This window comes from Cucurbita pepo, chromosome 16, assembly GCF_057944985.1.
Source record: "Cucurbita pepo subsp. pepo isolate OVF chromosome 16, ASM5794498v1, whole genome shotgun sequence".
Taxonomy (NCBI): Eukaryota; Viridiplantae; Streptophyta; class Magnoliopsida; order Cucurbitales; family Cucurbitaceae; genus Cucurbita; species Cucurbita pepo.
Window position 1 is genome coordinate 4162576 of NC_141813.1, and position 13891 is coordinate 4176466.

Genomic DNA, 13891 nt, shown 5'->3' on the forward strand with positions numbered 1-13891 from the left:
TCCTCTAATGAACAATTGGTTTGTGGTCCAACCACCAAACCGAATCCCTCTTGAGCCAATGAGAGGGTGGGGCCCCATGTTCAAGACTTGGAGTCAGTACTTAAGGGAACAACCTCTCTACTATCCCTAAAAGCGGGTAGGAGTGAATTCCATCATACACCCTAAGTCCCCAGCTATTCACCCAGTCTTACCCCTGAAATGGGAGGCTTATTGAGTCGGTGAACTCGGGCCACTCTCACCCATGCAAATCTAAGGATAATTTCGAATAAACAGGAGTTTGTAGTTAGCTTAGGATTAAGATCGAGTTACCTAGGTCATCGAATGAAAAAATCAGTCTCAACAGTAAACGACATTATAAAGTGAGAGTGGTTTTCTTCATGGTCCGATCTTATGCAATACTCATTACATAGGACGCCCCCACTCACATGTCTCCACATGTACAATTTAATGATCACATTGTTTATATCATATACAAAAGTTGGCCGCATCCATAGTGCCACAGAATAAGGTACTCAGCCTTATTCCTGTACTATAGATCATTTTGACTATATACTTGCACTTGATCCACTCTTAAGTCTCTACATATAGTTCAAGTAATCATACTATAGCAAGAGTGTTCTTAGTTTATTGAATTTGGATTAATGATCGTAACATTTACTTTATTCAATAACAATGTTTACTGAATAAACATCAATAATAACGTTATTGAAAACAGAATATGTTTTTGTTTACAAACTATGAGTTTTAGGACATAAAACCCAACACATTTGGGGTATGCCCAAACAAAAAGTAAGCTTCAATTTAGGTTTAACACTTAGAGATCAATATAGGTACTGTCAATATACTTCAAACACCTTAAAAGGGATACCTAAAAATAATTCGGCTCAAAGTTTCATTTACATTTTATTTCAACGACCCAAGCTACCCCTAAAAATTACTTAAACATTATAACTAAATTCAAGGGTTTTGATCCAACAGAAAAGGTTGGATGATAATATTACCTATGAAATGTCATCGAGAATGCTTGATTAAGACTAAGTAACAATGTTAGAAAACTCAAAGATACCTCGAAAATGAACTAAAAAATTATAATTCACTAGAAGAGTTTTGATTTAATAGAAAAGGAAAATTACTAAAACATTATAACTTGTTTTGATTCAATAGAAAAGGATAGATAAAATTTCCCATGAAATCTCATCGAGAATGCTTGATGATTAGAAATCACAAACCTCCATAATAGTATGATATTGTCCACGTTCAAAAATAAGTTGTAGTTGTTTTACTTTTGGTCCCCTAAAAGGCATCCCACCCTACGCATCACACCAATGGAAATAGTAATTCTTACTTATAACAATAAGAAGTTAGGATGACCTATTGGTTTGTTGGCTTCATTCCCCTTTCCACACCCTATTGGCTTGTTGAGTGGGCATCATCAAATTGCCTAAAACGATTCTCACATCAGGCTTGTAGTGGGATTTATTTCAGCTATAGGTGCTACTGGAGGTGCGCAGCCAGAGGTAGCACAGCTTAAGGTGCGTCCGTCCTAGTCACTAGACCTTGACGGGGTGGACTATTTCCACCTCCACCTCTTCCTCTACCTCTAATATAGGGTCGTCTCCTTCCTCGTCATCCTCTTTAGTGTCCTTATGTGGCATGATTCTAAAACCAATATATAACTTTTCTTAAGTCTATATCTCGCTAACATAAATTGCACCATATCACATATAATCACAACATATAATTTAGCAAACATGACATATTCATAAAAATACAACTAGGTGGAACATAATGCTACCATACATCATATAATTAGAGGTCAACATATTTGATACTAAATTACATTCAATATTAGTAAACAAAAAAAGTACATGCAATTAAAGGCACTTCTTTATCTTATCTTATACAAGACATACCTGACGGTGATGAGACATCGATGGTGAAACCATGGAATGTGCCAAGCCTATCTCGTAGACAAGTCTACCAAATCTATAACCTAGAGCTTTGTTACCAACGGTAACGACCCTAGATTTCTATTAGCCTAAAGTTGCTGCCGTCATCATATCCTATGCTCTTATACGAAATTAAACATTTAAACTTCATCTTAAAACACAAACTTCATCTTAAAATACTGTCATGGACTTACTCATTCGAAAGCATCTTTAAAAAAACATAAAGTAAAAATGCCCTATACTAACCTATGCCTAGGAAAAAAAAAATACTACTATTCTATGCATGTGTCATTATCTCTATTTGTGATGTCGTCGTCAGCTGTATAGGAGTGTTTTGCCCTTACCTGAAATAGAAGTAGCACAAGGCTTGAGTATTTTAAGAAATACTCATAAGTGACCCACTATTGAGGCTAGGGAATGCAAACACATGCAACTAATGATCTTAGGAACCTATTGTTAAAAATATCATAGGGGTGGCCTCCAGTCCAGAAAAAATTGGATGTGTAGTACTTCCCTACACACGACTCACACGTGTGAGCATGGATCTCCAGATGGTTCGCACCCTCGGACCCATTATAGTCGAGCTAACTGTCTATAGCGACGTCGGGAGGTCAGTAGACCCCTGAGTGTCATGCAAGGCTTGATGATGATCATCATCATAGTGTACGCATCCGTACTCATCATCATAAATGAGAAGTAACTTGATGTATATGTACACACAAAATGCATGAGGTCCCTAGGATTTTTCATCTTTAGAACATCTTTATGACACAACCCTATATACACTTCACATATTACTCTAATTAATATGCATGCCTTAGCCTTCATACGTTCATCATCATTAACATTGGCTAGGGTTGTATCTTAAAAAAACTCAGTCTCATAGTGCATCATGGCATTTAATACATGCACCACGTCTTAATACAGAATAATGTCATATTAATCAATCTTATAATCTTCCATCTTACATCGTCATGTTACCATGCATCATAATCATCATATAATCATGATACAACGTCATAATGTAACGTCATAATGTAACATCATCATATAACATAATATAACATCATATAGCATCGTCAAATAACATAGTCATAGTCAACACCTCATAAAATATAAAGCATTAATGACACGTGCAAGGACCACTGGGCATGTGTTGTCATAGATAAATCAAGTCGTCCGACTTAGCCGATAGTAAGGCCACTTACTTGGTTGGTCTTGGCCGACATTTTCTCTAAACTCAAGTACGTTTGAATTTTGTCTCTCGAAGTTACTCCAAGTGTCGTCAGGAGTTGTTTCCTATTAAAACGTCCATCTCGCTTCGTTAGTAATTTACATTTCTAATCTAATTTAACTTGAACTTCAAAAAATAAGACATTATACTGACCTTAAATATTTCTATTAGAGTAAAAATAAGCTTCGGAAGGGCAAAAAACGTAAAGGACGCAGTCAAAATGTCAAACCGAGCCTAATACTCAATTTTTGAGCCTAGGACTCTGAGATACCGAGCCGAAGGTGCCGGTATATGCAACAGTGACTCTTGCTGAAGGACATTGATATATGAGTAGGTTGCGAAGTGGTTTGAGGTTGCAAAAGGTATGACACTTGCAACCGTCACTAGGCATGTGTTGCTCACACTTTAAACAATTCATATAAACCAAATAGTAGTGAAGCCACTTACATGAGTATCTTAACCGGAGTTGCTAAATTATACTTCGAGTGCTAAGTACATAATGGGGTATGTTTTTGTACATCATGGTATGTTTTTGTACATCATGCATGGGGTTTCCTATTATTTTCTCGTATGTTTTTCCTTGGCGACATTGTTCATAAATTATAGTGCCGGCTTCAGTTCATTTAGAGTAGGTAAAAATTTCCACAATCGTAAGGAATGACTCATTCCCATCGCTAGAAGGAGGGTTTGAACCTCTGACCTTGTGGTTAACAGCCACACGCTCTAACCAACTGAGATATTCCAGCTAATTATTTATAATAGCTCAAGCCCACCACACCCTTATAAGGAATGTTTCATCCCCTCTCCAACCAATGTTGGATCTCATAATCTACCCTCCGTGGGGGCCAGCATCATCGTTGGCACACCACTTGGTGACTAACTCTGATAGCTTTTGTAATAGCCCAAACCCACCGCTAGCAAATATTGTCCGCTTTTGCCCATTACATATCGTCATCACCTCACAATTCTAAAACAAGTCTACTAGTGAGAGGTTTCCACACTCTTCTAAGGAATGCTTCGTTCCCATTTCCAGCCGCTAAAAAATATTGTCCATTTTTTGCCCGTAACAAATCGAAGTCAGAATCACAATTTTAAAACACGTAGGTAAGGTTGAGTTTCCATCCAACCCTTTGATGCCAAATTGGAGTTAATAAAGTGTAACGCCCCTAATTTTCTTTAACCTAACTAGTGACGTCACCCATGCATACATAATTCATTACGCGGAAGCTCATCATAAATAACCTTGGAAACAAAATAAACTCTTTCGTAAACATTCATAAATCCTAAACAACCCATCTCCAAAAATAAACCTTCAATAACTGAATTTAAGAATAAATCTAAATAAAGCAATACTCAATGCTATAACTTAAAACCGTCCAAGAACAAGAAAGGTAAACTTCTAAAAATATCCCATCTCCAACTTCTATGGTGTCCTTAGCTCCACCGTCAATCATACATTGGCGCCTTGCCTTTACCTAAAAAATGTAGGTAGCACGTGGCTTGAGTATTTTATGAAATACTCAGTAAGTCACCCCACTGTTGGGGTCAGGAATGCAAACACATGTAACATATGAGCGGGACCAAATTTTTCATAAACTTTTCATAGCCTTGGGCACTTTTCTATTCCGAGTAGGGTTGGATGTGTGGTACTCCTTCACACATGGCCCATGTACGCGTACATGGACCAACCAGGCGAGCTCATATACGTACCCCCTGGGCCTGGCTTGGTTGGGCACAACGTGTTGCACTTCGCCGGACACCACATAACAGAGAAGGGCCCGCATGATATCATGGCGAACATAAATATCGTAATTCATTCTTTCGTATCATAAAGGGGAAGAATCCCGATGCACGTGACATACATATATGCATGAGGTCCCTTAACATATCTAACATGGCATTACATAAGAATTGTTAACATATTTACGTTTCTTACATCACATGGCATCTCACATGACCTACATTACATGACATACTACATAACATGAAAGTACACTCCAGTTGCATAAACATCTCATGACATGACTTGATAATTCTACGTGTATCTATGACATCGATCAACATATTCATTGCATATAATACTAACATCTCATTCATAACTTCACATAACATAAACAGTCAACAGTCAACATAATTCATACATCACATAACATACACAATCTACAGTCAACACAATCTATACATCACATAATCATATCACATAAATATGGTGCATGCAGGGGCCACAGGGCACGCACCATCATACAACACGTAGTAAGCTAACTCGAACAGTAAGGTCACTTACCTCGATGGTCTTGGTTGAAGTCACTCACAACGAGCTAATCCCAGCGGTTAAATACGTCCTATGATAACCACATAAAAACTTAGGAACCTTTCATAACATACCCTAGCTAAACCTCATGCTATTATCAAAGTAAACCCCCCGACCTAATCTGTCTTTAACATTTAGGAATCATACTGACTTCGGATGGTACAACTAAGGGCAGAAACTGCTTCGGAAGGGCCAAAAACCTTGGAATCGATATATTATAGTGATACCTTGCCGCTAAGCCTAGTTGCTGAGCCGGCCAACTAAGCCGCCAAGTCGAGCTGCGGGAATTGACGGAACCGGGCCGATTTCGTACGCGTGCGAAGTTGCCAGAGCTGCTGGGTGTGCGTCTGCGGCTCGACCCTATTCCAAAAACCTTGCCTTCCTTACCCGATTCTTCCTCCGAAGAGCAACCCCAAGGTTCCGGAGGAATGTTTGGAGAGAAAACAGTTTTCAAGGGAGTTAAAAAGTTGGGCATAGGAATATAAAAATAATCTTAAGACAATTGCATTCTAGGGTTTTAGGATAAGGAAACTTAGAGATATAGGAATGTTTCTATTAGGTAATAAAAGTCCAGCACGAATCCTTCCGGGGAGATTACATTTAATTATTTATTTTATATTTAGGTAATGACTTCCTAGTTGAAAATTGCACCTTTTATAATAAATGCATAACGTAATATCTTGTCATATATGGAAATAAAAATAACAATCAACCAAATAAGGCAAAAATTGGAAGTGGTGATTTGGAACAATCCTTCGAATCCCCTCTTCCGCGTCATTGCAAATTTAAAGAGAAGATTTAGGTTAGTAGAGAATATATATAATATCTACATAGAGTGGAATTCACGTTTTTATTTTAAGTTTTGAGATTTAAAAAACAAAAAATTAAACTATTTAATTTTTACATAATATTTATTAGGTTTTTAATGGTTTTATTTTTGTATTTTAATGTTTTTATTTTCGTATACTTCTTAAAATTTATATGTATATATTTATCTTAGTTTGGGGGTATCTAACCTAAAATTTTGGAATAAACCTCTGTGAGAACAACCAAGAAAATAAAGTTGTTTCAGTTATTTACTATGTGAATAAAACGCGGAAGGTAAAATAATTATAGAAAATGAAAACATGTACGACTCCCGCGTACAACCAAGAAAATAAAGTTATTTCATTACTACATCATGAAATTCTTGTCACTAAACTATAGCTACTTATTGGCAAAGTTTTCACGATCACAACATAAAATTCTCCCTATTAAACTATGACTTAGATTATCTTTTAAATTTGTTATTAAATTACTCTAAATACTTTGAATTAAATTCTGATCCTTGATTTTGATGGGCAATATCAAGACCGTTATGAATTGGATTCAAATTATAAATCTAGGTCAAATTTTTAGAGGCATTACACCCTTAAATGAAGCAATGACCAATTTCAAGCTCTCTCCGTAAAACAAATAATAACCATTGATAAAACAATCTCAAAATGAATATTAATATCTTCCTAAACTTTCTTTAATCTCACAAGTTTATGAAACATTTGCTGGGAAAGTGTCTAAAATACAAGTGAAAGGTATCTCAAATTAAGCAGGGAGGAATGACATATCATGGATCTAAATTAAATGAGTGAAGTATTTTTCTTCAATCTGGCATGGACATTTGGATTCACGAGAATTCTCACAACTCGTCATGATTTCCATTCCTTCCACTTGGACTTCCACTGGGACTTTTGTTTTTATTTTTAACTATTACATGAACAATTTGATACACCATAAAATATATCTAATTTATTATATTATTAAAGTTTATCAATTGATGTACTTGAATGCATTTTAAATGAGTACGAGAATTAAAAAAATTTAGATTATATATCAAGTACAATCGATTACTTATTGTCTAACGACTCTAATTTTCCATTAAAAAGTAAGGTCCCTACGACATACATGTCATGATTACCAAGTGCATAAATCCTTTCAAATAATTTACTAAAACAATGTTACGGACTCAAAAGATTCATAAAAAACCATTTAAACCAACAAATACCAAATCAAAATACAATAATTTAAAATAATGCAACACACTTATCAAATCCAAGGGCTACTACATCAAATGCAAATGCAACTACCTTGACTCACTTCCATGGTCTCCACGCCGTCATTCATACATTGTTGGCTTACCTTTACCTAAAAAAGAAGTAGCACTTGACTTGAGTATTTAAAAATACTTAGTAAGTAACCCCACTATTCAGGTTAAAAAATGCAATCACATACAATCATGGTGGGATCTATCTTTTCTTAAGACATCCTGACCTTATTCTCTACTTCAAGTTCGAGTAAGGTTTGATGTGTAGTACTTTTCTATACACGAAACACACATGCGTACATGGATCCCTTAAGTGAGCTCGTATACATACCTCATGGGTCTGATGGCAGGCTAGCGAACACTAACGTTGCCAGAAACCACAAAGGGAAAGGAGCATGCATAATATCATAGTGTACATAATAAGAAAGTGGACACACGTGTACTAATCATAACGAGAAAGTCTCTCGATGCATTTGACATGCGAAATGAATGAGGTCCTATAATTTCGAATCATGATACATAGTTATGATGCAAATCATACATCCATTTTATTTTTCATGACATAGCATTCCTATGAGACATACATACATATACTGGACAAATATTTTATGGCTAATATACATGGTTTATCAATGTCTCATAGGCACAACGTGAACATGTTAGCATAATACATGTGGTGTAATATGTGAAGGTTCAAGCATTATATATCATTCATATCGCAACGTAGATTCATAACATATATTTCATTCATATCATAACATAAAATGTAACACTCCTAAGTTTCTTAAGCTAATTAGTGACGTCAACTCATGCCTGCTTAAATCATAAATGCGGAAATTCATAATAGACATTTTTAAAATAAGGTCATGGACTTATATTATCGATTCAAAACATGAAATTCAACCGTTTTAAAGGAAAATCAAGCTTCACACAAACATCTAACAAAATTGACTGAAATCCAATATGTCTTATCATGTACTAACTTAAAGTACGTGGCTTGAGTATTTTATAAAATACTCAGTGAGTGACCCAACTATTAAAGTTTGATATGTAAACACATGCAATATATGAGTGAGACCTATCTTTTATAAACATAACATAGCCTTGGGCTATTATAGTTTGGGAAGGATTAGATGCATGGTACTTCTTCATACACGGCCTACGTCGATGCACATGGGCCCACAGGGTGGGCTTGTATCGTACCCCTGGGCTTGACTTGGTCGGGCACAACACATTATACGTCACCACATGCCACAGAAAAAAAATGCTAGCATGATAACACGGCGAACATAAATATCAAACGTACACGCCCATACTAACATAACATAATGAAAAAGTATCCCAATGCATATGATATACAAACATGCATAAGGTTCCATAATTTACATTAAATAACATAACATTTAATATCTTTCATTTCTTTTTCCTTTCATAACAGAGTTCATTTATGTAACATGTATGCATGACATCTCACAATTCATCACAAACTTTACATGTAAGATATACATTTCATTCATGACATTTCAGTTCATTCATAAAAATAGTGTAATGGGTTTACATGCATACGTGACTTACGTCTCATAGCAATACAAAGATACATAAACATCTCATAACATAAATATAACACATATTTATGGTACAATTATAAGCCACATGACATGCACCCTCATAGATCAAACAATAGCCTAACTCAAACAATAAGGTCACTTACTTGGTTGGTCTTTGCCAAAATCATTAACAATTTGGTAGACACCTCGAAACAACAATCCAACGTCTAACTCTTACCTATTGCAATTAATATAACATGCTTAGGACCTACTAATAACTTAACTTAACTAAACATTATGATCAATTCCAATATAACTGACGAGATGCATGTCCTTTAACTAATGAGATGTATAGGCTATGACCTTCCAATGTTGTATCCACATACACTCGAACCCTTTCTTGGAGGCATCACTACAAACAATATAACCTCCTAAATCTTTAGAACGGTAAATACTGGCATCGACACTAACCTGTGCTTCAAACCTTGGAAGCTCGCTTTAAATGTCTTAGCCCACACAAATGGAACACCCATCGTAGTCTGGTGCATGAGTGGTGAAACTATATTGGCAAAATCTCGCTTTAAAGATGTATTTTGTGAATTTTTTGTATTCATACAAGAAGTCATCAATATAAATATCTAACACATTCTTTTTTTTATTTTCTCTCTCCTATTATTTGTTTTAATATAAATGTGAGATATTGTGCAATCCTAAAAAAAATATGCCAAAAAAGAACGTGCTGGTAAGGTTGAGTTTCCATCCAACCCTTCTACGCCAAATTGGAGTTAATAAAGAGTACTCGAAAACGACTTATAATTGATAATCTATATTTTATTTACCTGTCCTTGGAATGCGAGTTTTTTTTTTCTTTTCTCACTATTAACTTTGTATTTATTAGAGATTTATTAACAAGTTGAGAATGACAACACTAAGTAACTGTTTAGGTCTAAATAGTCATTGATATATTAATACGTAGCACATGGGTTTCATTATTGTCTTCTTTTTATAAAAATAGAGTAAACATAAATAATTTGATTTTTTTTTACTTCGGTAATGTTACCTAGAATATTCAAATACACTTTTAAAAAATATGGATGGAAAAAACTTATTAAATAAGTATCTTTTTTCAACGTTAAATTTGTTTCAAAATAACCTTTGTGTGAACTCTATTAAAGTAGGATGGAAATGAGTGAAGAAGAATGGTTGAATAATTGTACAAATGATCTAATAAATTGATTAATAATCAAATACAGTACAAAAAAACAAAAACACAAATCATTAAGAAACATATTCTTTTTAAAGTTCATACATTTATGACACACAAATCTTTATAAATTAGTGGTCCCATGGTCTAGTGGTTAGGACATTGGACTCTGAATCCAATAACCCGAGTTCAAATCCCGGTGGGACCTCTTCTACATTTCTTTACTTAAAAACTACATTAGGAGATTGTCTCATGGTCTTCGCCTTGAGCATTTCTCCCCTCAATTTCTTTATGAAACTTACAGCGCGTGGTCTTAATTTTGGAATTTGATCCTCGTCTTTGCAACTTTTTTCAAGAAAGCATAATTTTGTTTCCTTAGGCAACCTTATCTAAGATGTATTAACTCTCGATTTCTTCATTAAAAGCGCTCAACTTAATATTCGAAAGCTAAAGAAAGGGTCAATTTTGAAGAAAATGGATTGTAAGTAAGACTTTGATCCTTACTCCCAAATTTTAAACGAAAATGATTATCTTCAATTGGACTTGCTCTGAGTCTTGTTAACCTTCGTGGTCTTCTACGGAAATATTCCTTGGAGGTTCGAAAATCGAACATGAGTCCTAGTTCTCCAAAACGACTTATAATTGACAATCTTTCGAGGTTTTTTTAAGTCTTATTCATCATTGACTCCTAGTTCTCTTACTAGGGTCATCTGTTCGTTAATGAGGTATCTCAGCTATCTCCAGCTTAGGTTATTGACTCTCTTTTGACATGCTTATCTAGAATTTTCGGACTCGTATGTAAGACTGACTCTCGGTCAAATACGGCTCGTATACTAATTTCTCTAGCGGCCTGTTTATCTCATATACCAACGGTCAGGAGTACTCATACTCCTTGACTTAGCACACAGCGCGTTGGCCAGGAACTCCGTGGGAATTAGTAGACTATCATACTCATATAAATAAGCCATAGCTCAACAACCAATAAGCATATCTTAGAGTCATAACCTTTCCATTAACATGCATAACATACTCACAGTTACTGCATGCTTTCATACATGTATCATGTTCAACACATAGAACATTCTGACAATCATTTATATCATGCTTACATCACATGCAAGCAGTCACAATATACAATAAACACTCAATATAATCAAAGCTCATCATAACATACTAAGCTCTTAATCAGGTAAACAACATACTCACATGTTGTAAAACAAGTTAAGAACTAGTTCAAAGATCGATACGCTACTTACTTGGTTTCGAACTCCTTTTCCCCTTTGAATGTACGTTTAATAGTATTTCAACACAATTCCTTCCTATTAGACCTATATTTTATCAATTTAAACATAAGTATAGACCAATTTTGATAGGACAGGTCAAAAGGAGTCGAACGGGACAAACCGGGAGCCAAAATACCTGCTCACGCGCCCTCAAGCGCCAACACAAGATCGGGGTTCGTTTCTCACGCGTCTGATCCGCGCACAGTCGCACTTCCACTCGCGGCCTCCCACGCGCCTCGCGTGTCCTTCACGCGCTCGTTTTCAACCTCTCCTTCCTGCAATTTTTTCCAATCTTTTCCTTTAATACCCGTTGTGTCCCGAAGCAAAAATTTAATCTCTACAGCTCGAATTTCGTTCTGATTTCTTCTACAACTTTATAGATCTCGTAACTATGGTTCTAACAAGCCCTATTTCATAATTTATTATGCAGTATGAACCAAGATATCGAGATTTAAAGGTTTGGTTATATGGGTTTTTCGTTACCTTTGAATCACCGTCCGATTCAGCTCGTGGCCGTATCCCCTTCCTCAAAGGATTCCTCGGCAACAACCTCTCTTCCTTTACCCTCGATTGACAACCAATCTTAAGCAACCAAACTCGAATTCTCATAATTTTTCCTCCTCTGTTTTCTGGGTTTTTCCCTAATTGCTATTCTTCGTTTTTCTTCCTTTTTAAAGTCTAATCAAGGCCTAATACGCTTCCACACCCTCTACTAATCCATTCATCATTCCCACGCCTCCAGCCTACGCGTCCGTCGCCCCTCATCCCGCTTTACAGCAGCTGCTTCGTTTTCATTTTTCGTTTTTTTTTTAAATTATTATTATTATTATTATTATTATTATGATTATTATTAACAAACACACAACAAATAAATACAAAATACATATTATCATTATTTTAGGTTATTACAATTTTACCCTCCTTTTAAGAACTTTCGTCCTCGAAAGTTTTCAACTCCCTAAACAAGTATGGATACTCTCGTTTAAACTCCTCATCTCTTTCCCAAGTAGCTTCACTAGCTTGCTGATTCTTCCATAAAACTTTAACAAAGGGAATATCTCTGCTACGCAAGATCTCACTTCCCGTGTTAAAATTTTCATGGGCTGTTCTTCATAGCTTAAGTCCTCCTTTAACTCCAAGTCTTCATAAGGAAGAATATGCATAGGGTCTGCAACATACTTCCTCAGCATCGAAACATGAAAAACATTATGTACAACATCAACGCTGGTGGTAATGCCAATCTATAGGCTACTGGGCCAACTCTTTCGAGGATCTCAAAAGGTCCAATAAAACGTGGGTTAAGCTTCCCCTTTTTACCGAATCGCAAAACACAACGAACTGGTGCAATCTTCAGGAACACATGATCCCCCACCTCAAACTCTAGGTCCTTCCTTCTAATATCTGCATAAATCTTCTGACGACTTTCGGCGGTCAAAATTCTCTTCCTAATCTTCTGAATCGCCTCATTGGTCGTTCGTAGCAAATCTGGACCTAACAACGGTTTACTACCTACCTCCTCCCAATAAATTGGAGTTCGATACCTCCGTCCATAAAGTGCTTCAAAAGGAGCCATCTGGATGGTTGCGTGATAACTATTATTATAGGCAAATTCCACCAAATATAGGTAGGTGTCTCAACTGCCAACAAAATCAAGTACACATGCACGCAACATGTCCTCGAGAATTTGATTTAATCTCTCTGTCTATCCATCTGTCTGAGGATGGAACGCTATACTAAACTTCAGTTGTGTACCAAGGGCTTCCTGAAGACTCTTCCAGAATCGAGAAGTAAACTGCGTATCCCTATCTGACACAACAGAAACTGGTACACCGTGCAACCTTACAATCTCCTTTAAATACAATTGTGCCCACTTGTCAACCGAATATGTAGACTTACCCGGTATAAAATGGGCTGTCTTAGTTAATCTATCCATAACCACCCATATCACTGTAAATCCCAATTGGGTTCTAGGTAGTCCTGTAATGAAATCCATAGTCACTTCTTCCCACTTCCACTAAGGCACATTTAAAGGTTGCAATAATCCAGCTGGTTTCTGTCTAGGTGCCTTAACTTGTTGACAAGTTAAACACCTACTCACACACTCAGCAACATCTTTCTTCATCCCAGGCCACCAAAAGCATGTTTTCAAATCCCGATACATCTTTGTGGCACCTAGATGCACAGTATAGGGAGACTCATGCGCCTTAGATAGAATCTTCTTCTTGATCTCTACATTGTTTGGCACACAAGTTCGGTTCTGCCACTTCAAACATCCATCACCCG

At 36.2% G+C, this 13891-nt stretch overlaps 2 non-coding genes across 2 annotated transcripts; one reads left to right on the plus strand and one right to left on the minus strand.

Annotated features, from left to right (window-relative positions):
• Positions 1-3855: 3855 nt before the first annotated feature.
• TRNAN-GUU (transfer RNA asparagine (anticodon GUU)) lies at positions 3856-3929 on the minus strand. The gene has a single exon. It is a non-coding gene; the product is annotated as a tRNA-Asn (tRNA).
• A 6532-nt stretch (positions 3930-10461) lies between these two features.
• Positions 10462-10533, plus strand: TRNAQ-CUG (transfer RNA glutamine (anticodon CUG)). Its single transcript has one exon. It is a non-coding gene; the product is annotated as a tRNA-Gln (tRNA).
• Positions 10534-13891: the final 3358 nt, after the last annotated feature.